Source organism: Sturnira hondurensis, unplaced genomic scaffold (assembly GCF_014824575.4).
Source record: "Sturnira hondurensis isolate 20B ecotype Veracruz unplaced genomic scaffold, ASM1482457v3 Scaffold0019216, whole genome shotgun sequence".
Taxonomy (NCBI): Eukaryota; Metazoa; Chordata; class Mammalia; order Chiroptera; family Phyllostomidae; genus Sturnira; species Sturnira hondurensis.
The window spans coordinates 8,092,172-8,115,696 of NW_028091847.1; the positions used below are offsets into that span (position 1 = coordinate 8,092,172).

Sequence of the window (23,525 nt, forward strand, 5' to 3'; positions counted from 1 at the left end):
GCTATCATTCTGTGGCCAGTGAAGTCTTCTCTCCATTCTGCTTGTATTTCTCTGGGTTTGGCCACACTCTCCACCTGTTTTGTGCCTAAGTACAGGATTTGTATGAGCTTCCTATTCACCATGAAGCACCCAAGTGGCAAAAAACCAAAACCAGCCTTTCTCTGTACATCCCAGAGTACTAAGGCTCACCCTGGGGGTGTCAGGAGCAGGGTATACATTTTTATTAATAAGTCAAAACAAAGACAATGTGTTGCTCCAAAGGCAAATGTCTCCTGGTGAAAGAAACACTGAAAGTTCCTGAGAAGTTCCGTTTAGTCCTTGGTGGTCAGCAACTTTGCTTCATCTTCTGTTGGTTGTGGTCTCAAACTGAGTGCCAACGGAACTTCACGGGTACTGTTTGAATTCCTACCTAAGGTAGGCACTGGGCCGAGGGCCATGGGAGAGACCCAGTTTGTAAATCTCAGTAATTGCGCTGCAGTAGATTTTACCCAATTAGAGATGCACTAGCTACCCGCCCCCACAAACATGCACACTGTGCTGGATGGCATTCCTGTGTGCAACACGCTCCCCATGAATAGACCCAGGTCGGGCATGGCTACTTCCTGTGTGAGCTGAAACACCATTATTTTCGTTCCTGCATAAAAAAAAAACACAACACGTATAATACAAGTGTGAGTGATCTTGCTGGAATAGTGTAGAGTCTGCTGCATCTTACACCTTCACAAAATTTGAAGCTTTTTAGTCTAATAGATAAAAATGGGACATAAATAACTAGTGTGGAAAGCAAAATACAGCTCCCCACCTCCCTCCCATTTCCGCCCCCCACCTTAGTTATACAGGACATGAGAGAGGAAACAGCATCCAGTGACTAAAGGGCCTCAGAAGAGGAAGCAACTGGGGCCAACTAGTAGTAAAAGGTGGGCACTCGGAAAAGGCCAGGCTTTGCAATAATCTTTGATGTCCGTACCTTTTTTTTTCAAGGTATTTTTTCACCTTTATTGAGGTATAACTGGCAAATAAAATTTAAAGTGGTGATTCTCTCACGTTGTGAAAGGATTCCCTCCATCTAGTTAATAATACAGCTATTACCTTACATACTTATCTTTCTATTTCTTTATACATTTCTATGGTGAGAACTTTCAAGTTCTAATCTCTTAGCCGATTTCAATTATGTGATACAGTGTTGTCAGCTATGATCACCATGTTTTCACATTAGATCCTCAGACTTTTTTCATCTTGTAGTGAAAGTTTGTGTCCCGTTACCAGCCTCTCCCTATCTTCCCGGCCCCCTTCTGCCCCCATCACTGAGCCCCTGGCAACTACTTCTGTACTCTGTTTCTATGAGTTTGAAGTTTTTGCTTTTTTAAAACGTTTCACATACAACTGATTCTATGCAATATGTGTCTTTCTCTGTCTGGTTTATTTCGCTTAGCTTAATGCCCCCCAAGTCCATCCATATTGTACAAATGGCAGGGTATCCTTCTTTTTATGGCTGAGTAATATACAGATGGCCAACTGGGACAGGAAAGTTCTCAACGCCCTTATCATCAGGATGGGAAATTGCAAATTAAAACCACAATGAGTTATCACTTCACACCTGTTAGAATGGGTATTATCAAAAAGACAAGAGATAACAAGTATTGACGAGGATGTGAAGAAAACCTTATACACCAATGGTGGGAATGTAAATTGGTACAACCATTATGGAAACCAGTATAGAAGTTCCTCAAAAAATTAAAAATAGAAGTAGTATATGGTCTCAGCTGGTCTCTTTTGAGAAATCAGCTGACAGTCTGATGGGAACTCCTTTGTAGGTGACTGTCCCCTTATCTCTTGCTGCTTCTAGAATTCTCTCCTTCATTTTAATCATGCATAATGTAATGATGATGTGCCTTGATGTGTTCCTCTTTGGGTCCACCTTCTTTGGGACTCTCTGAGCTTCCTGGACTTCCTGGAAGTTTATTTCCTTTGCCAGTCTGGTGAAGTTCTCCTTTATTATTTGCTCACATAAGTTCTACTTGTTGCTCTTCCTCTTCCCCTCTGGCACCCTATGATTCGAATGTTGGAACATTTAAAGATGTCCTGGAGGTTCCTAAGCCTCTCCTCATGTTCTTGAATTCTTATTTCTTCATTCTTTTCTGTTTGGTTGTTTCTTTTTCTGGTCCACTCCATTGATTTGAGTCCCAGTTTTCTTTCCATCACTATTGGTTCCCTGTGCATTTTCCTTCATTTTATTTAGTATAGCCTTCATTTTTTCATCTAATTTGCAACCCAAATCAGCCAGTTCTATGAGCATCCTGATCACCAGTGCTTTGACCTGTGCAACTGATAGGTTGGCTATCTCTTAGTTGCTTAAAAGTATTGGCTCTGGGGCTTTGATTTGTTCTTCTGTTTGAGCCATTTTTGGTCAGGTTGTGCCTGTTACATATGAGTGGCAGAGCCTTAGGTGTTCACTAGGGTGGGGCGACCCATTCTCTGGGTTGTGACACTGTATGTGGGGGCAGGGTCAGAGAGGGAGCAATGGTGCTTGTTCTGCTCTCTCTCGAATTTCAGTCTCCTCTGCCACTTCCCAGAAGCAAGTTGGGCCCTTCTGGTGCTGGTTCCTAGGCGGGTGGGCTTGTGTATGTTCTAGGACCCTGTGGGTCTCTCCAACGAATTCTCCAATGAGGTTGGGAGTCTCTCCGAGCAACTTTTCAATCAGTGTTTTTAGGCTTTATTTCCCATGGCCGGGGCCCTGGGTTGCACAGTCAGTCTTGCTGCCTGTTTTTGCCTAGTTTATATGCATGCAAACGTGCAGTCAGCCCTGCACCTCCTGCACTCCCAGGTCTGGCTGCCACTGCCTTTTCCTGCTGTGACCCCTCTCCGCCAGCTGCCAACTCCACCCCTCTTATTGGTCTGGTTGAATCATTGTTGGACTTCTGTACAGCTCAATTTTCTGTCTGTTCTGGTTGTGTTTTTGTTCCTAAATCTTTGTTGTCCTTAATTTTGGCTGTGTGAGGAGGCACAGTATTTCCACCTACACCTCCATCTTGGCCGGAAGTCCAGTTTCATTCTTTTGCATATGGCTTTCCAGTTTTTCCAACACCATTTATTAAAAAGATTGTTCTTTCCACATTGTATATTCTTGGTTCCTTTGTGGTAAATTAATTGACCATATGTACATGGGTTTGTTTCTAAAATCCCTATTCTGTTCCATTGATCTCTGTATCTGTTTTAATGCTGTTTTGATTGCTATAGATTTTTAATACAGTTTGAAACCAGGAAGTGTGATGCCTCTAGCTTTGTTCTTCTTTCTCAAGATTGCTTGGACTATTTGGAGGCTTTTATGGTTCCATTCAAATTTTAAGGTTGTTTTCTCTGTTGCTGTAAAAATTGTTATTAGAATTTTGATAGGGATGGCATTGAATCTGTAAATTGCTTTGGATAGTATAGATAATATAACAATATTAATTCTCTCAATCTGTGCATGCAGAATGTTTCCATTTATTTGTATCTTATTCAATTTCTTTCATCAACATCTTATAGTTGTCAGTGTACAGATCTTTCCTTGATTAAATTTATTCCTAAATTTATTCCAATGTATTATATTGTTTTTTAAATTATATTTATTATTATGCTATTATAGTTGTCCTGACTTTTTCTCTCTTTGCTCCCCTTCACTCACCGCCCCCTACTCCCTTAGGCAATCCCCCCACCCTTGTTCACATCCACAGGTCATGCATGTAAGTTCTTTGGATATTCCATTTCCTATACTGTACTTTACATTGCCAGGGCTATTCTGTTACTACCTATGTGTACTTCTTAATCCCCTTACCTCTCACCCATCCTCTCACACCTTCCCTCTCATCTCTTTATCTTTAACATTCGGGATTCTAATTCTGGTGCGTCTTGGTATGGGACTCTTCCCATACCATAGACTTGCTTTCATCTTGTTAGGACTCTGTGTGCTTCCTAGATTTGCAAGTCTATTTCCTTCACAAAATTAAGAAACTTTTCTTTCATTATTTTTAAACAGATTTCCAATTTCTTGCTCTTCTCTTCTTCTTCTGGCCCTCCTATGAAGCAAATGTTGGATTGCTGTTTATACTATACTTATTTTTTTAATTATCTTTCTTTCTTGTTCTGATTGGTTGTTTTTTGCTTCCTTATGTTTCAAATCATCAATTTGATTCTCAGCTTTAACCACTCTACTGTTGTTTTATGTAAATTGTTCTTTGTTTCAATTAGTGTGTCCTTCATTTCAGACTGGCTCTTTTTTATGCTCTCTTTAAGGTCCTCACTAAGTTCCTTGAGCATCCTCATAACCAGTGTTTTGAATTCTGCATTTGATAGATTGGTATAGTCGTTTTGTTTAGTTCTTTTTCTGGAGTTTTGATTTGTTCTTTCATTGGGCCATGTTCCTTTGTGTCTCCATTTTGGCAGTCTTCTTGTGTTTGTTTTAATGGTATAGCTGCCTTGACTTGGTGTCTTGGTAGTGTGGCCTACTATAGTAGGTGTTTGTAGGATCCAATAGCACAGCTTCCCCTATTCCCCAAGCTAGGTACTCCAGGTGTGCCCTTCATGTGTGCTGAGTACACCTTCCTCTTGTAGTTGAGCCTTGGTTGCTGTTAGGAAATCAACAGGAGGGATTTACCCAGGCCAGTCAGCTGCAAGGATTGGCTTTGACCATTTACCACCAAACTCCACCCTCTGTGGAGGATCAGCTGCGCCAGGCAGGGTGGTGGTGCTCTGATGTGGTCTGTAGCTATCCACTGGATGCATTGGCCCTGGGGTTTCCAGGATGATGCAGGCCAAGGTCATCCCCAAACTGTGTTCTGCCTGGGGCCATCCTTCTTGAGTTAGAAAGCAATCTTAGATGGCTTCTATTTGTGCTGGGCTTGGAGATTTCCAGGTGAAGCCAAGCTGTGAATCTGGGCTGCTAGTTCCAGGTCTGAGGCTCACTGAGACCAGCTGCTGGCTTGTTTGAGAGAACTTAGGAAGTCGTGAAGCACGAGCCATTCATATGCAAAAGCAGCCTTGGTGGGCCAGCAAGTTGCATGAGGCAGTCTCTGGGGATCTATCTTCAAGGCAGGTCAAACAGTGTTAGTCAGATTGATGGAATCTTACATATGACACTAGTCTGCTGACTCTGTGGTCGGGAGAGGGCCTAGAGAAGATACAATGGCCTCTGCCTTGATGCCGGACACCTCAGCCTCCCCCTGCACATCACTGGTGCCCTCAAGCTGCCTCCCCAGCACTGGAGCTCAGAGGGAGTGAGTCTGAGTAGGTGAGTCCATGTGTGGATTCTTTAAGAGAAAGTGCTTGGGGCTCCATCAGTTTCTTCCACAAATTCAATCCCCGATGGTTTTTGTAGCCAGAAGTTGTGGGGACTTATCTTCCTGGCATTGGTACCCTGAGCTGAGGGGCCTGGTGTGGGGCTGGGACTCCTTGATCCTGAGATATCCCTCCTGAATTTTTATCTACCACACCTGGATGTGGGACTAGATCATTCCATGTCTATAACCCTCCTACCAGTCTGGATGGATGTGGTTTCTTTAATTCTGTACTTGTCAGACTTCCATTCAATTCAATTTCTGTCAGTTTTGAGCAATGGTTGCTCTATATTTTAGTTATAATTTTGTTGTGGTTGTGTAGAGAGGCAAGCCATGTCTGCCTATGCTACCATCTTGACAGAAAACACCTGTATTATATTCTTTTTGATACAATAACAAATAAGATTGTTTTCTTAAAGATATTCTTTTCTTAAAAAATCTTTAAAAAAATCTTTAAGTGCTATACAATTCACCAGTTTCAAGTATATAATTCAATGTTTAGCATTTTTGTCAGCATCTAATATTTTTTTAATAAGGTAGGTTCTGGGGTTAGGTTTTGTAGCACAGTTGGCCTGTGGGCCCCTCACCTAATTGAACTTCTAGCCCTTCAAGAATATGTAGGGTTTGGTGTAGCTGTGAGGGATTCCTGGGGCCTTGCTGAAATGCCTGTACACACCTCTGCCCTTACAAGGACCTGAGAGAAGGATGGTGCCACCATCCTTAGGGGAGTCCAGGGCCAGCTGGTTGAAGGTGAGGATTTTGTCCCCATCTTTGGGAATATGACTCCAGGTGTAGCTGCTCACACGAAGTGCACACACATTCAGTCTGGGCATCTCCTGGATGCTCACGTCATCAGTTGTGGTCCCTTGGTTCCTACAACCACAGTGGTTTTCTCCTCCTGGCCAGGAAGTTTTATATTTCAGATCACCTGGGAAAGAAATCAAGGAAGCCAGTTGCTGTGACTCTTGAGCAACCTCTTCAGCACCACTTGGTTGAGGAGAGAGTTGATTTTTTGGCCAGAAAGCTGTATAGCTTGATCAACAATCTTGGGTAGATGTTCTGGTTCTTGAGCTCCTTGTACTGAAACTTTTGGACTTCACTGTGGCGGAAATCAACTCCCATAATGACACCTGCTGTTCTACCAGGTTAGGAAAGAGTGACTTTTACTATACTCACAGAGTGTGCTACCATAGCCACAATTCTAAGTTTAAAACATTTTTATCACCCCCAAAAGAAACCCAGCACTATTGAGCAGTCATGCCCATTCCTCCCCACTCCCCTGCTCAAGGCAACCACTAATCTATGTTCTGTCTATAGATTTCCCTATTCTGGACATTTGATACCGATGGAATTATACAGTATGTAGTCTTATGCGACTAGCTTCTTTCATTGAGCGTTGTTTTCAAGGTTTACTCATATTGTAGCATGTATCAGTACTTTATTCCTTTTTATGGCAGAATAAATTCATTGTAGGGAGAGACCATTTTCAGTGTATCTACCCATCAGCTGGTGGGTATTTGAGTTGTTTCCACTTTTTGGCTACTATGAGCAATGGTGCAATGAACATTCATGTACAAGTTTTTGTGTGCACATACGTATTTATTTCTCTTGGGTGAATACCTAGGAGTAAAATTACTGGGTCATATGTTATCTGTGTGGTTAACTTTTTGAGAAGCTGCCAAACTGTTTTTCAAAGTGGCTACACCTTATGACATTCCTACCAGCAATGAATGAAAGATCCAATTTCTCCATATCCTTGTTATTATGTGTCCTTTTGATGATAGAATCCTGGGGAGTATGAATGGTATTTCATTTTTGTTTTGATTTGTATTTTCCTAACTACTAATAATGTTGAGCATCTCTTCACTTTCTTTTTGACCATTTGTATGTTTGTTTATTTTTTGAGAAATGTCTATTCAACTCCATTGCCCACTTTTTAATTGGGTTCTGTGTCTTTCTATTACTTATTGGATGGATGTGTTTTTGAGTGGCAGAGTGTAGGAGCAAAAGCTTAGATATGGAGAGGGTGAACGCTACTGAGAAATGAGAAATCAGACAGAGTGATCAGAGGATAGCATTTGCCTAGGTGATGTGAGTCTGCATTTAGCAGAGGTGGCTGCAACACACCTCTATTTATCTTAAAAATAGGGATAATGAGGATGAGACAATATGTTATAAGGAACCAGTGTTTACACACATGGTGAGCTCATCAACAGAAGCCAATGATGCCACTGCTGTAACTGGTTGTCTAAAATGGGCTGGTGACTGATTCAGGGATATTATGTGTGATCTTATGTAATCCTCCCAACAACTCTATGCATTTTTCCATTTTTCAGAGGGGGGAAGCCAAGCAAGTTAAGTAACTTTCCCCAGGTCACCTAACTAATAAACGGCAAAGGTGAACTTCAAACCTAGGTCTGTCAGTCTCTGAAGTACCGAGAGAGCTTTGACATACTGCCTGGGAGATAAAACTGTAAAGTTTAGGGGATCTTGTTTTACAGGGACTTGACTATTCATAAAAAGAATTTATACTTAATTTGGAAGTATCAGATAGCTGCCATTCATGAGCAAGGGAGACTAGAGCTACATTTTTAAAGGATAAAACTGGGAGGTTTGGAGCAGGGGATACCAGAAGCTGGAAGGGAGATAGGCTAGGGGGTTATTACAATAGCCCAGGTGGAGGGTAAAGTGGGCAGAACTGGAGATGTTGCGGGGAACCAGGGGTGGAAGACAGAGAGCAGGGTGTACTGGAGCCAGCTTATACCAGCGCACGAGAGCCGGCTGTTAAATTGTTAGACAATTCTTAAACATGACTTTATTAGAAATTAAATGACATAAATCTGCAATTGAATAGTTTATATTAAAAACAATATATATATTCAAAAATCATCACTTCCTAATTATTTTCCCACATCTTACTATTATCTATGCTTTTAAGGTTACTTTCATCCATTTTGACCTGTGTGGTAGAAATAAATGCATAACTGCATGTCTCTTTCTTTTTTCTTTTTTCTTTTATTTAATTCTTGTTCAAGTACAGTTTTCTGTTTTATATTCCCAGCCCTGCCCCCCCAGTGCTCCCCACCTCCCTCCCATCTCCGCCCCCCACCTTAGTTATTGTCCATGTGTCCTTTATACTTATTCATGTGAGTCCCTCCCCTTTTCCCCTGTGATTCTCTCCCCTCTCCCCTCTGGACCCTGTCAGCCTGTTCCTTATTTGAGTGTCATTGGTCATATTTTGCTTGCTTGTTTGTTTTGTTGTTTAGATTTCTGTTAAAGGTGATATCATATGGTATTTGTCTTTCACCGCCTGGCTTATTTTGCTAAGCATAATGCTTTCCAGTTCCATCCAAGATGCTGCAAAGGGTAGGAGCTCCTTCTTCCTTTCTACAGCATAGAATTCCATTGTGTAAATGTACCATAGATTTTTGATCCAGTCATTGACCAATGGGCATCTAGGTTGCTTCCAACTCTTGGCTATTGTTAATTGTGCTACTATGAACATCAGGGTGCATAGGTTCTTTTGGATTGGTGTTTCAGGGTTCTTAGGATATACTCATAGTGAAATTGCTGGGTCAAAAGGCACGTCCATTTTTAGTTTTCTTAGAAAATTCCATACTGTTTTCCATAGTGGTTGTACCAGTCTGCAATCCCAACAGTGAACTAGAGTCCCCTTTTCCCCACAACCTCTCCAACACTTGTTGTTTGTTTCTTTGTTTATGATAGCCATTCTGACTGGTGTAAAGTGGTATCTCATTGTGATTTTGATTTGCATCTCTCTGATAGCTGGCGATATCGAGCATCTTTTCATGTGTCTCTGGATCCTCTGTATGTCCTCCTTGGCGAAGTGTCTGTTCAAGTCCTTTGCCCAATTTTTAATTGGGTTGCTTGTCTTCTTTGAGTGGAGTGGAGTGAGTTCTTTGTATATTTTGGAGATTAAACCTTTGTCTGAGGTATCATTGGCAAATATGTTTTCCCAAACAGTTGCTTCTCTTTGTATTTTGATACTGTTTTCCTTAGCCATGCAGAAGCTTTTAAGTTTGATGAGATCCCATTTGTTTATTCTTTCCTTTATGTCCCTTGCTCTAGGGGACGTATCAGTAAAAATATTGCTGTGTGGAATATCTGAGATTGTCCTGCCAATGCTCTCCTCTAGGGCTTTAATGGTTTCACGGCTAATATTTAAGTCTTTTATCCACCTTGAATTTATTTTGGTGTATGGTGTAAGTTGGTGCTTGAGTGTCATTTTTTTGCATGTAGCTGTCCAGTTCTCCCAACACCATTTGTTGAAGAGGCTATCTTTACTGCATTTTATGTTATTACCCCCTTTGTCGAATATTAATTGACTATAGAAAGTTGGGTTTATTTCTGGGCTCTCTGTTCTATTCCATTGGCTATGTGCCTGTTTTCATGCCAGTACCAGGCTGTTTTGATTACGGTGGCCTTGTAATACAGTTTGATATCAGGTATTGTGATCCCTCCTACTTTGTTGTTCAAAATATGGAACGCTTCACGAATTTGCATGTCATCCTTGTGCAGGGTCCATGCTAATCTTCTCTGTATCATTCCAATTTTAGTATATGTGCTACTGGAGCGAGCACTGCATGTCTCTTTCCAAGGTTCAATGACACCATTCTGGTACCTCAAAATTTTCCATAATGGGGTGTTTATAGTATGGAAATCAGCAAATTCCACAAATCAGGGGTTTTCTTTGGCAGATGCTGGTTGCTAAACATTTCCCAGCATGCCCCTGCAGAGGAGAGCCGTAGAGGAGGCAGAATATGCAGAACAGAGCAGTTTCATGGATGCAGTACAAGGGTAGAGGGGAAAATTTGGTGTGAGATTTTCAGTCTATGACACACACCTGGAAGCGCTGGGTGACCCAGGGCACACGAGGAATATGAGTTGTGAAGCAATGAGAAAGCTGACCAAGGATGCTTCTTCAAGGAGGCAGGTCTGTTTCAGGGTTTGAGAGAGAAGCAGGGGTAAATACAAGCTGGTGATGCACATGGTACACCTATGCTTAGTCTATGGAGACTTCATTTGGTCACTGGATTTCTTCTACCACAGGACAAAGGTGGGACTTTCCAGGGCAGAGACTGTTTTATCCCTGCCTGCGGACTCACGTTAGTGGGTCTGGTAGGTGCTGAGTAGACAGGATGTGAATTGAAATCTTTCTTTCTCAGAGCCAAGCTGGAAACAACCCTCTCCATGTTTCCCGGACAGTTAAAAAGAAAAAAGAATCCAACTCTGGGGCATAGCATGAGTGGTGGGATTCTAAGTGTACTCATAATTAACTGTCTGACCTTGGACAAGTTACTTAACCACTCTACCCCTCAGTTTTCTCATGTGTTAAATTAGAACATTGGACTAAGCGCTTCTCTGCTGGTGTTCTTTGAACCTCTGCCTTTCACGCCATGTCTCCTTGCTGTCTGCTCAACTGCTGGGAGGGCTTGACTGAGTTCTGGGGGCTCTGCTCCCAAGATAGTAATTTATGAAGCAATCATTCATCTGGACATCATCCATCAGGAGGGAAAGAGGGCCTGTGATCCCGTCAGCCTGAGTAAAGGCGACACAGAATGGTTTTATCAAATGCAATAGGACGGATGGATGGCGGGCTTCCCAGTGTCAGGGAAATATTGATTCAGGCAAATAGATGATCTATCACATGAATATCTCAGAGCCCGTTGCAAATAGAGACATTGTGGTATGGGGAGGGGTTTTCACATGATGAAGGATGGATTTTTGGTGCCGCATCATTGCAATGAGAAGTGATGCGTGGAGCCCTGGTTTCACTCGCCGGGCTGTATGTTATGGGAACACGGACGCTCTTTCATCACCACAGGTAAGTGAAGAAATGTACCGTTATGGTCCTAATAAAAATCAGAGGAAGAGAGATGACGACAGCTTCTCCAGAGATCCAGAGCTGTCTGGGACTGGGGAGAGTGCGAGGCTGCTAATTGGACTTCTTGGAAGCTCCCTGTGGAGAAATTGTGGGGTAACTGATGACTCCCTACATCATCCGTCTTGCCAGTGAGCACCCAAGAGCCCTTTATCAGGCCTTAGTTGTGCTAATTATTGTAACATCAATGGACCTAACTTAATCAGAGGTGCCCTAACTCTCCATTCACAGCACACCTGCTACTTCTCCCTATATTGGCATCTGGGCCTATAAACAAATCTTCTTTGCCAATATGGGGACTGGACTCAGAGGACTCCTGTGACTCACTGGGGCTATTCCAAATTCGGGGCTGATTTTCACCATGTGTCAGTTTGGGTGCATACCACCAAGAAAGCCCAGGGCATGAAACTCCCCACCCCCCACTTAGAAATCCTAAACACTGCCCTTCACCCAGACTAATGTTAAAGGAAGAGACGGCTGTTTGCCAGCCTTTCTACTATGGTTACACCTGGTTCCCAGCCTCCATTGTGCTGCTTCCAATCCTGTGTATTCCAAATACTCTTTCTAAGTGACCATATCTACCACATGGCGATGAACTCATTCAACATGCATTACTTGAGCTTGTATTATGTGTCAGGTTCTGTGGTAAGTGCTGGTAGTAATAGTGCCCCACCTCACAGGTATTTTGGCAAAAATGAAATGAAATGAAGGCAAATAAAATGTGAAGCATAGAGCCTGGTAGACAATAAATGTTCAGCTGCTGCTGGCAATTAACATGAGTCAAGTTCCCCTAAATATCTCCATTTCTTCCTTCCACAAATATGTATTTGAAGGCCCGGTTTCATCAGAGCATTCAGGATGCTCTGTCACTGAGGAGCTCTGTGGGCCAGCGCAGGCCCTCCTGGGTTTGGGGCCTGCCTCTGCTACTGGTGTAGCCGTGCAGGCTTGTGTGAAGGTCAAAATTTTCTATGTGAACATTCAGCCCAGTGCTTCACAGTTACCATTCAACTAATGAGGCTCATTGTCATTATTTTGATATCACTATAGTATTATTAAAGAGGTAAACAGATCCTTTCAATGCACTGTTGACATACTAGATACCTAGAACACAATTACTATTCAATTAATGATGCTAACTATCATTACTGCCAGATAAACAGACACTGTCAACGCCATGTGCACACATTAGAGGAACAAAATGCAAAGGGACTATAAAGAGGTGCACTGGTGCCTGGCAGATATATTGAAATTGTTCTGGAGGGAAAGGCAGAGAGGGAACAGACTTTGCGAAGGCTAAGATGTACAGGGAAAGGGGACGTGTTCTTGTGGCTGGAGAGAAGGGAGAGTTGGGGAGGGTGCGGCAAGGGGAGACTGGAAAGATAGGGCTTACCTGTAAAAGATCCTGTAAGATACCAACGGGTTCATTGGGTAAAAATTGGCACTGGGGAGCCATTGCAGGTGTTTAAGGGCGTATTTCGGGATGGGACACAGAGACCAGGCTTTGATTGCCCACAGTGAGCTGCTTTTTCTAGCCCCTCCTCCTTCATCCAGCTCAATATCCAGCCAGTAGCACTGCAACTCATGCCCTCCTATCCCTACTATTGGGGTGCCAACTGGAGGTGGCATGTATGCTCACGATGCCCACTGCATGAGTCTTGCTAGAGGCTCTGCTGAGCCAGGCTGTTCGACTCCCTTTAAGCAGAGCTCAGTGTCTGAAGTGTCCGAGTTCCAGAGACCTCACACCTGGAGCAGCGTCCCTGTGGTGGCTGCCTAGAGCAGCATATGGGACACCCTACCAACCAGTCTCCCTGGGGCAGGAAAAGAAGAAAAAAAGCAGCCTGAGCAGAAACCCCCCCTGCAGGCCCTCTGAGCTAGGGAAGTTTCAGACCCCTCACTGTTCTTCCTGTTTCTCTTTCATCTCGTTGCAAGCTGGGCATTTCCAGCAGGCTGACTTTCTGTTCTACGTTAATGATGGGCCTTTTTCCACTTACCCCTTTGAGATTTTAGCATCGTGATTAACTTGTCAACAGGTCTCTGCTTCGTGTAATTACTCGTGCTCAGCAGCAGATGGTGGAAGATAGGCACAGCCATTTCTAAATTGCTTTCCCCTTTCAGGGGTGGCTGTTTCATTTTCCTGGTGACCCTTGTGAGTGGAAGTCACATTTTCTGTGTGATCTACGCTGAGCCCTGTTCTTTTCCCCAGCAAGCAGAGAGTCCACCTACTGCGGCAGGGAGCCCCTCTCCTCTGTTGCATCTGGGCTGTCTGCAGGGCTGTCCAGCTCCCCGCCCCAGAGGGCAGGACTTTGTGTATGAAACAGAGAAATAAGGCCCTGCCATGGAGGAGTCTGTCCTCTATCTCATCTTAGGAACTAACACCATGGGTACAATGTAACAGGAAGAGAAGTCTCCAATGTGTTGTCCTGAAACTTCCAGACCTTCTGGAGCTCCATGGAGACCAGGGATCTCACAGCTCAGCTGGGTCCTCCGTGAGATCGGGACCTGTCCTGAGTTCTCCTGACTATAAATAGGCGGATGTCAGTCAGCAACGAGCCCTAGGAGACCTGGGAATTCTGCGTTCTCAGATAATCCTGTGGGTAAAAGCACTCAAACCCTAGATAATGGTCAGCCACTCAAGCTATTTTTCCCTCTTGAGACAAGAGGTTTCAGGATCTGATACCTTATCCTAAAGATGTGGTTATAGTGCAGGAGAGCCTGTTTGGGCAGACACGACTTTGGAACTCCTGGGCTGTGTGTACTGGGCAGGTGGCCACCTTTGTCCCTGCTGCTTCTGCCTGGTTACCTCTTTTTTTTTACTGGCTTTCCTGACAACCGTCACAGGGATAGTGGGGAATGAGAAGTGTCCCCAGGTTGTTCTGGTGTGGCTAAAGAGAGGAGGGCTGGCTCTTCACTTCTAGGTTATCTGTAGTCCTTGGAATTAGTACCCGGTTATCTGGGGGCTTGTGTTACTCACCTTGTGTTATTTAATGTATGTTATGCTGATTCTCCAACTAAGTCATGAGTTCCTTGAGTTAGGCTTTGTGCATATTATGTTAATAGGCAGTCTCTGTACAAAGTCAGAGGTAGTCATTATTATTATTTTTACCCTCATCTGAGGACATTTTTTTATTGCTAAGAAAGAAAAACATCAATGTGAGAGAGAAACGTTGATCAGTTGGTTCCCATATGCACCTGGAACGGGGATTAAACCTGCAACCTGGGCATGTGCCCCTACTGGGAGTTGAACCCACAAGCCTTTGGTTATGGGATAATGCTCCAAGCAATTGAGCCACACTGGCCAATGTGGTCGTCATTATGTTGATCACCACTGTTTAATTTAATAGTTTTAAAACAATGTAAGGGTCAATATCATGATTCCCATTTTACAGATGATGGGTAGAGTTGGAATGCATTAACTAGGGTCCCACAGCTAGTAAGTGTCAGAGTCAAGATTTGAACCAGACTTAGCAAAGCCTGTGTAATTTCTACCACATCATACCAAATAGCATAAGTACCAGGTCTTCTAATTTCTGGTCTAGGCCTCTGGGCCATGTGATTACCAAAGTGAACTTGTATCACAGGTTCTCACTCCTGAACTTTGTAGCCTCACTTGTTTCCTAGTCAGTCCTGATGGTGGGGGTGGAGTAGATGAAAGAGTAGCAGGAGAGCAGGCAGCACTGGCCAAGTCTCTGTGTGCAGGGCCTCATAGCCCCAATTTACCTCACTTAATTTTGATTTTATTTTGTTTTCAAAGATATACATGCATACAGTAGCAGTCTTTTTCAAAAGAAATTTCTCAGTAGAGCTTCAAAATCAAGAATGTGATTTGTGGTACGACTTTTTAAATTCTCCTAAGGATGGTATATAACAGGTACCACTCCAGATGCAAGGGAGAGAAATGAATTCATTATGTACAGTGGCTGCCATAGGACCATGGTGTTCAAAGTGCGGTGCTTGGATCCCTGGGTGTCTCTGTGACACTTTCAGGAGATCCGTGAGTTCAGATCATTTTTCACACTAATACTAAGACATTACAGTTGACCCATGGACAACACGGGTTTGAACTGCACATGTCTGCTTATATCCAGACACTCACATTCACACCTGGTTGTTCAAGCAAGGGTCAACTCCACTGGTGGGAACCCACAAAGGTGAAGGGCTGACTGTAGATATGCTCAGATTTTTGACTATGTGGGATGTAGGTCCTCTTGACTGTTGCGTTCTTCAAGGGTCAGTTGTATTTTCTTTTTTCACTTTTTTGACATTTGTACTGATTCTGGAAAAGTGGTGGTATCTAAAACCACTGGCATCTTAGCCTGAATCAGCAGTGGTACCAGACTGTACTAGAAATCATTATATTTTTCACCACCACATGTGTTGGAAAATAAAGTTGTTTTCCTTTAAGAATTACTTCATTAGGTCTAAAAATATTTTGCGTGACAAAATAAGAATTCATAAAGAACTCCTGCTGCATGAAGTACCATAAATGTATTTAGGACAAGCAGTTGTATGATTGAGTTGTGGGCTGAACTAGCAGTTTTTTCCATGGCACAGCATTTTTATTTGAAAGAATGAGTAATAGATAATGTATCATTTTTCAAACTTTGGTATTTATCAGATATTTTCCAACAGATGCATCAGTGGGCAAGTCAGTTCAAGGAAAAACTACCGACAATACATCTTTCCTATGATAAAATAGAGATTTTGAGCAAAAATTAGAATTTGGGGAAACCTGTATCTACCAGTATGATCTCAACAGCTTCTCAATTCTTCAAGATTTTTTGGATGAAATGGATAGTGATATTAATGACTGTGGCTTTGAAAAATATTGTGTAATGTAATATGTCAATATTTGGAAAGATCTGCATAACTCAGTGAATTAATACTTTACAAATGCCCAGTGCATACTATTATAGTCACACATGAATAAAAAGAATCAATCAAAGTATTAGATCAGTAGATTTTAATGTAATAGAGTATATAAAGTTCATTTAAATGATTTCAGATTTTTTTAAAACTAACCTTAAAGGAACTATCATTTGTTGCATTTTCCTGTGAAATCAAAGAAAACCCTCAATTATTAGAAAGAGCTATTGACCCCGAATAGCAGCCGCAATTTTGAGAAAGAAGAACAAAGTAGGAGGGATTACAATACCTGATATCAAACTGTATTACAAGGCCACTGTAATCAAAACAGCCTGGTACTGGCATAAAAACAGGCACATAGACCAATGGGATAGAGCAGAGAGCCGAGAAATAAACCCAAATCTCTACAGTCAATTAATATTCAACGAAGGGGGCAATAACATAAAATGCAGTAAAGATAGCCTCTTCAACAAATGGTGTTGGGAGAACTGGACAGCTACATGCAAAAAAATGACACTCGAGCACCAACTTACACCATACACCAAAATAAATTCAAGGTGGATAAAAGACTTAAATATTAGCCGGGAAACCATTAAAGCCCTAGAGGAGAGCATTGGCAGGAAAATCTCAGATATTCCGCACAGCAATATTTTTACTGATACGTCCCCTAGAGCAAGGGACATAAAGGAAAGAATAAACAAATAGGATCTCATCAAAATTAAAAGCTTCTGCGTGGCCAAGGAAAACAGTATCAAGCTAAAAGAGAAGCAACAGTTTGGGAAAACATATTTGCCAATGACATTTCAGACAAAGGTTTAATCTCCAAAATATACAAAGAACTCACTCCACTCCACTCAAAGAAGACAAGCAACCCAATTAAAAATTGGGCAAAGGACTTGAACAGACACTTCGCCAAGGTGGACATACAGAGGATCCAGAGACACATGAAAAGATGCTCGATATCGCCAGCTATCAGAGAGATGCAAATCAAAATCACAATGAGATACCACTTTACACCAGTCAGAATGGCTATCATAAACAAGGAAACAAACAAGTGTTGGAGAGGTTGTGGGGAAAAGGGGACTCTAGTTCACTGTTGGTGGGATTGCAGACTGGTACAACCACTATGGAAAACAGTATGGAATTTTCTAAGAAAACTAAAAATGGACGTGCCTTTTGACCCAGCAATTCCACTATTAGGAGTATATCCTAAGAACCCAAAGCACCAATCCAAAAGAACCTATGCACCCCAATGGTCATAGCAGCACAATTTACGATAGTCAAGAGTTGGAAGCAACCTAGATGCCCATTGGTCAATGACTGGATCAAAAATCTATGGTACATTTTCACAATGGAATTCTATGCTGCAGAAAGGAAGAAGGAGCTCCTACCCTTTGCAACATCATGGTTGGAACTGGAAAGCATTATGCTCAGCAAAATAAGCCAGGCGGTGAAAGACAAATACCATATGATGTCACCTTTAACAGGAATCTAAACAACAAAACAAACAAGCAAGCAAAATGTAACCAAAGACACTGAAATACAGAACATGCTGACAGGGTCCAGAGGGGAGAGGGGAGAGAATCATAGGGGAAAAGGGGATGGACTCACATGAACAAGTATAAAGGACACATGGACAATAACTAAGGTGGAGGGCGGAGATGGGAGGGAGGTGGGGAGCACTGGGGGTGCGGGGCTAGGAATATAAGAAAGAAAACTGTACTTGAAGAAGAGTTAAATAAAAAAAAAAAGAAAGGGCTATTGAAACTATTCTCCCTTTGTGCACCTGAATTTTTTATTTACGTCAGCAGAGCATATCACAAAGATTGCATGAAGAAGCAAGTATGTAAATCCAATTGTTTCCATTAAGTCAGACATTAAAAAGATTTTCAAAAAAGAAAGCAATGCACTGGTCTCGTGATTTTTTAAAAATTTTCTGAATGAAAATATGCTGTTTTATTACTACATAATAGGTTATTACTGTTTTTAATATAAATGTTTGGTTAAAATTGAAATTTCTTCTCAGTTAAAATTTTAACATGTAAATATTATTACATATAATTGTCCATGTAAACCAAAGTTCTTTGGGGTTCTCAATGACTTAAGAGTATTAGGAAATGCTGGGATAAAAAAAAGTTAAACAACGGCTCTCTAATACCCTTCGTTTTAATTTTTTCATTAACCCTAGAACTCTAGAGCCAAAAATTCTACAAGAATTACTATGAAAAAGGCAGTAAATCTCATTTTCATTAATAGCTTTCTGAGAAAAGATACACAGGAAATAAATTTCTTGAGACCTTGGTTGTCTTAAAATGGCATTATTATACTCTCATACTTAATTAATACTTTTCTTGGGTATAGAATTCTAGGTTAAAAAGTTTCCTTTAGAATTTTGACGGCTTTCCCACAATTTTTTAGCTCCCAGGTTTGCTGTTCAAAAGTTCGAAGCCATACTGAATTCCAATTCTTTGTATGTAAGTTGTCCCTACCCCCACTCCACCCTGCAAAAATGACTGTCAGATACTTTCTTCTCCTTGAGTGCTCTGAAATGTCATGTTTGTATAACAATGTGAGTTTGCTCTTATCCATTTTTAATTTGGTCAGTATTTGGTAGGTCTTTTTAATCTGGAAACATGTTGTTTGGTCCTGAGAAATTTTCTTGAATTGCTTCATGGTTGTTTTTGTGTCCTGCATTATCTCTTTCTAAAATTTCCTCTACTTGAATATTGGACCTCCTGGGCTGGTCTTCTAATGTTGTTATCCTTTCTTTTCTGTTTTTCCCTCTGCTTCTCTTTCTGTCTCTCTGTCTCTGTAACTTTCTGTCTCTGTGTCTCTCTCTCCTTCTCTTCTCTGGTTGACTTTCCATAAAATTTCCTCAACTTAATCTTAGAATCCTTATACTGAATATTTTATTTCTGAAATCATGCTTTTAATTTCCAAGAGCACTTTTTGTTCTCTTAATTTTCCTTTACAACTCACTGTTAACTGTTTCATGGATACAGTATCTCTCCTGTTATCTTTCTGAGAACACTGATGATATAAAACTTCACATTTTTTAATTTTCCTTGGATTATCTCTGTTTTCTGCAAGTTATTTTTTCTCTTTGTTTTTGTATCTCTTTTTCATTAGAGATTTCACTCAGATTTTTGGAGTCCTTGGTCATCTGCTCATATTTGTGAACAAACACTAAAAAAACAAACTGAAATCTCAGAGTACGTGGGGTAGGATTTGCTGACTACTGAACTTCACTATACTCAGAAGGTAATCAGTGCGGCCCATTTGTTGGGAAACCTCCAATGTGAAAATCTTTAATTTTTTCCTTTGGGCTCCAGGAAATGTCTTTCAAACATTTACCTTATAGGTCCACCTGTGAGCATTCTGGAAACTGACTGGGAAGAAGGAAGGCTAAATGTCACAATATACTGAATATAAATATTCATGTTATGCTTGTGTAGAGTATGAGCTCTTTCTTCAACTCTAGTTTGTATCTACCATTCCAAAGACTCCCAATTTTATACTCTTTAAAGATTAAATCTTCTGTCTTTCTTCTTGAGTGTAGAAAAGGCAGTCACTTGGGTACTTGAAATGGGCAAGAGAACTGATTGCTTTTATTTTTAAATTTAAAAACTTTCAGTCATAGTGGGCATACAATATTATATTAGTTTCAGGTGTATGACCCAGTGATGAGATATTCATATGCTTTATAAAATGACCACCCTGATAAATCTAGTGCCCACCTGACACCATACACAGTTATTACAATATTACTGACCATGTTCCCTATGCTAATGTTCTCTATACTTTACATCCCCATGACTATTCAGACTATTTTGTACTTTTTAATCCCTATACCTTTTTTTTCCATTTACCCAAGCCCTCTCCCATCTGGCAACTGTCAAAATGTTTTCCGTGAGTCTATTTCTGTTCTGTTTGCTCATTTATTTTGTTTTTTATATTCCACACACCAGTGAAATCATCTGCAATTTGTCTTTCTCTGTCTGACTTAGTTCACTCAGCATGTTACCCTTTAGTCCATGCATGGTGTTGCAGATGGCAAAGTGTTATTCTCTTCTGTGACTGAGTCATATTCCATTGCATTCGTGCACTGCTTCTTCTTTATCCATTCATCTATTGGTGAACACTTAGTTTGCTTCCATACGTTAACTATTATAAATAATGCTACAATAAATATCTGGATGTACATGTCTTTTTGATTTAGTGTCTTGGGTTTGTTTGGGTAAATACCCAAAAGTAGAATTGCTGGGTTCTTCTTTGTCTCTTTTATAGCCTTTGTTTTAAAGTTTATTTTGTCTGGTTTTAGTGTTGCTGCTCCAGTGTTTTATGTTTGTTTGCTTCTATTTTCATGAAATATTTTTTCCATTGTCTTACTTTTAGTACGCATGTCTTTCCATCTGAACTAGAACACTCTGAATATTTTTGCACCTACATCTGTGCTCCTTTTCTTTCCCATCTCCTGGCCTCCTTTATCATCTTGATTCAGAGATAATGAACCATTATAAATTTTGTATTTATCATTTCTCTAAGTTTAAAATATAGTTTAGCCCTGGGTAGTATGGCTCAGTGAATTGAGTGCCGGCCTGCAAACTGAAAGGTCACTGGTTTGATTCCTAGTCAGGGCACATGTCTGGGTTGTGGACCAGATCCCCGGTAGCGGGTGTATGAGAGGCAACCAGTCAATGTATCTCTCCCACACTGATGTTTCTGTTCCTCTCTTTCCTCTTCCCTCCCCTCTCTCAAAAAATAAATAATTAAAAACTAAAAAAATAGTTTAATATGCAAGGCTTGTCCAGAAGTTATCCAGCCATGTAATATGAAATATAGAGACATGTATTGAATAAGATACAAGATACAAGACACATTGTACATAGGACAATGATGCCTGAGTCCCCTTCAAAGTAGGCACCTTGGGACCTCACACAGTTCTCCCAAATGCCATCAGCTACCCTGTCATATTTTCCTGAATCTCACTGATGGTCTGAAATCTCTTTCCTTTCAAAAGTGATTTTAGTTTGGGGAAAAGCCAGCAGTCACAGGGCACCAAATCTGGGCTGTAGCGGGGCTGAGTCACATGGGTGATTTGATGTTTTACCAAAAATCTCTGCAAGAGATGTGATGCATGAGTGGATGCATTGTTGTAATGAAGCTACCAATCACCACTTTCCCATAGCTGCAGTCTTCTGAATCATCTGAATAGTTTCTACAGGGGAATGTTCAAGGTTAAAGCAAAATTTGATGCAGATTTGTTGCTCTACTCACTCACTCATTTTGAATATGATGGCAACACAGCACACATGCTCACTCAACAGTGTCTACTGCCTCCATGACTAGCAGTGAAGTTGACATTCATGCATGTTCATGCATGCTCATTTCAGTCCACTCTCTTTGGCTACTAGGTTACATAGATGTCACGCAAACCATTCTTGTCATATTAACAATGGCTGGAATTTTCCTGGACAGGCCTCTTATATATCATATTATGTATATACATCCACAAACAATGTAGGTTTTGGGTTTTGTTTGGTTTGAGCCTGATAAGAAAAGTGTTATACTATATATAGTTCTTCTATAATTTACTTTTTTCACTCAAGGTGCATTTCTAAGATTAACTGCTTCTAAGCAGACTTTTTAGACCATCCTTCTGTTTACAGTTCCAACTTCATCCCCACTGCCAGAATTGCCTGGTGCTGCCAATTCCTGAGCTTTTGGAATTACTCAGTATAAATTCTTTTACTTGTTGGATTTCTCTATTACCAACAATGACTTTAATTTTTCCAAGTTTTCTGAGGTACTGCATTAGTATTTTTTATCTTTTTTTTTGGCTTCTAAAATTTTGTTGCTGGTGTCTTTTTGCTTTGTCTTTGAGAACTGATGTTTTAAATCCCTGCAGTAATGGTGAGGTTTTGGAAAGGAATGCATATAACTGTATGTGTTTAATCTGTCTTCATTATTTAGAAGTCTTTGCTTACTTCCTTTCAATAGATTAAAACTACCTGGATGGTCTAATCTTAACAGATCAATTGTCCTGTTTACCACCCTCACTTTTCAAGGTTTTATGTTATCTTTAGAGAGAGGGGAAGGGAGGGAGAAAAAGAAAGAGAAAAATATAAATGTGAAAGAGAAATATCGATTGGTTGCCTCTCATACATGCCCCAACAGGGAACTGAACCAGCAACCCAGGTATGTGTCCTGACTGGGAATTGAACTGGTGATGTTTCACTTTGTGGGATGATGTGCAACCAACTGAGCCACACCACACCACCGTACAACCACACAAAGGCAACCACCCTCAATTTGGGAGCCTGCATTATAAATAGATGTGTGTGCATGTGTGCATTTGAAAGAGAGAGTGCAATGATGTGTATGCATAAGTGTGCAGGCAGGTCTTCAATCCTTTTTTACCATGAGTTTCATAGTTATTTATTCAAGAATATTGAATGTCTATTTTATGCCATACATTGTAATAGGGGTGCAAGGATGCAGCTAGGCAACTAGTTACGGTTTCTTTCCTAGTAGAGATTATACTATGGAGAAAGACAACAGATAAAGCCATGAAATAGTACAGTGTGATACATAACTACCTTAGAATCACAAGATATTAGGGCTAGGTGGTATAGGACTGATTAAGGGGAGAGAGCTACAGGTTGGAGTGGAGAAGGACTGAAAGAGGAAGTGAGGCTTCAATGGGTCTTAAGGGTAGACTTTGGAGGAGAAAAATGGGAGGGAGAGGCCATTCCAAACTTGGTGCACTCTCTTCTTGGCTTTCTGAGTTACACGAGTCTGTCACATCACTGAATGGGCCAGTATCTTTCCTGTCATAGGAAATATGCGCGTGCTTTTTCACTGCGGGAATACTCTTTGTCTTACTCTTCTTTGAGCTCACTTCATGAGTGAATTTAAAATTTTACTCCCTCAGTAAACCTTTCCTTGACTCCCTCATTCCAATTTATGCTTCACCTCCTAATCCCCTGCAAAGGGTTGTACCTTTGGGTCATGCATCATACTTAAACTTCTCAGTTTCTGCCCAAATTTTTTATTGGACATTTATTTCTGTGATTCAATTGTCTAATGTTAATTTTTCACATTAAGTGGGATGTTCCAGCATGGGAGAAACTGGCTCTTGTGTCCAGGGCTATGCTGTTGCCCAGCACAGTGTTTGGCTGATGGAGAAGTGTGTGCACAGGGGAGGGTGGGCAGAGCTAAGAGGAGTTTGTGGGCCTCCAGCCTCCAAAATACAATGCCCCAGTGATCTCTGTCCACTTCCTGGTGTTCTCTTGACTGAACAGAAATAATCCCCTCCCACTTTGCAACATGTTGTCCTGGGTTACCAATAGAATATGCATGTCACTTCTGAGATCAGATTATAAAAGAGTACCACTTTCCTCACTTATCCTGTGTGAAACCATCTCCATGTACTGAGGACACTGAGG

At 41.2% G+C, this 23,525-nt stretch overlaps 1 non-coding gene and 1 pseudogene across 1 annotated transcript; both read right to left on the reverse strand.

The window, feature by feature from the left end:
- Positions 1–5,803: 5,803 nt before the first annotated feature.
- LOC118974174 (ribosomal protein L18-like) lies at positions 5,804–6,434 on the reverse strand (annotated as a pseudogene).
- A 3,372-nt stretch (positions 6,435–9,806) lies between these two features.
- On the reverse strand, positions 9,807–9,913 carry LOC118974291 (U6 spliceosomal RNA). Its single transcript, XR_005063856.1, has one exon. It is a non-coding gene; the product is annotated as a U6 spliceosomal RNA (small nuclear RNA).
- Positions 9,914–23,525: the final 13,612 nt, after the last annotated feature.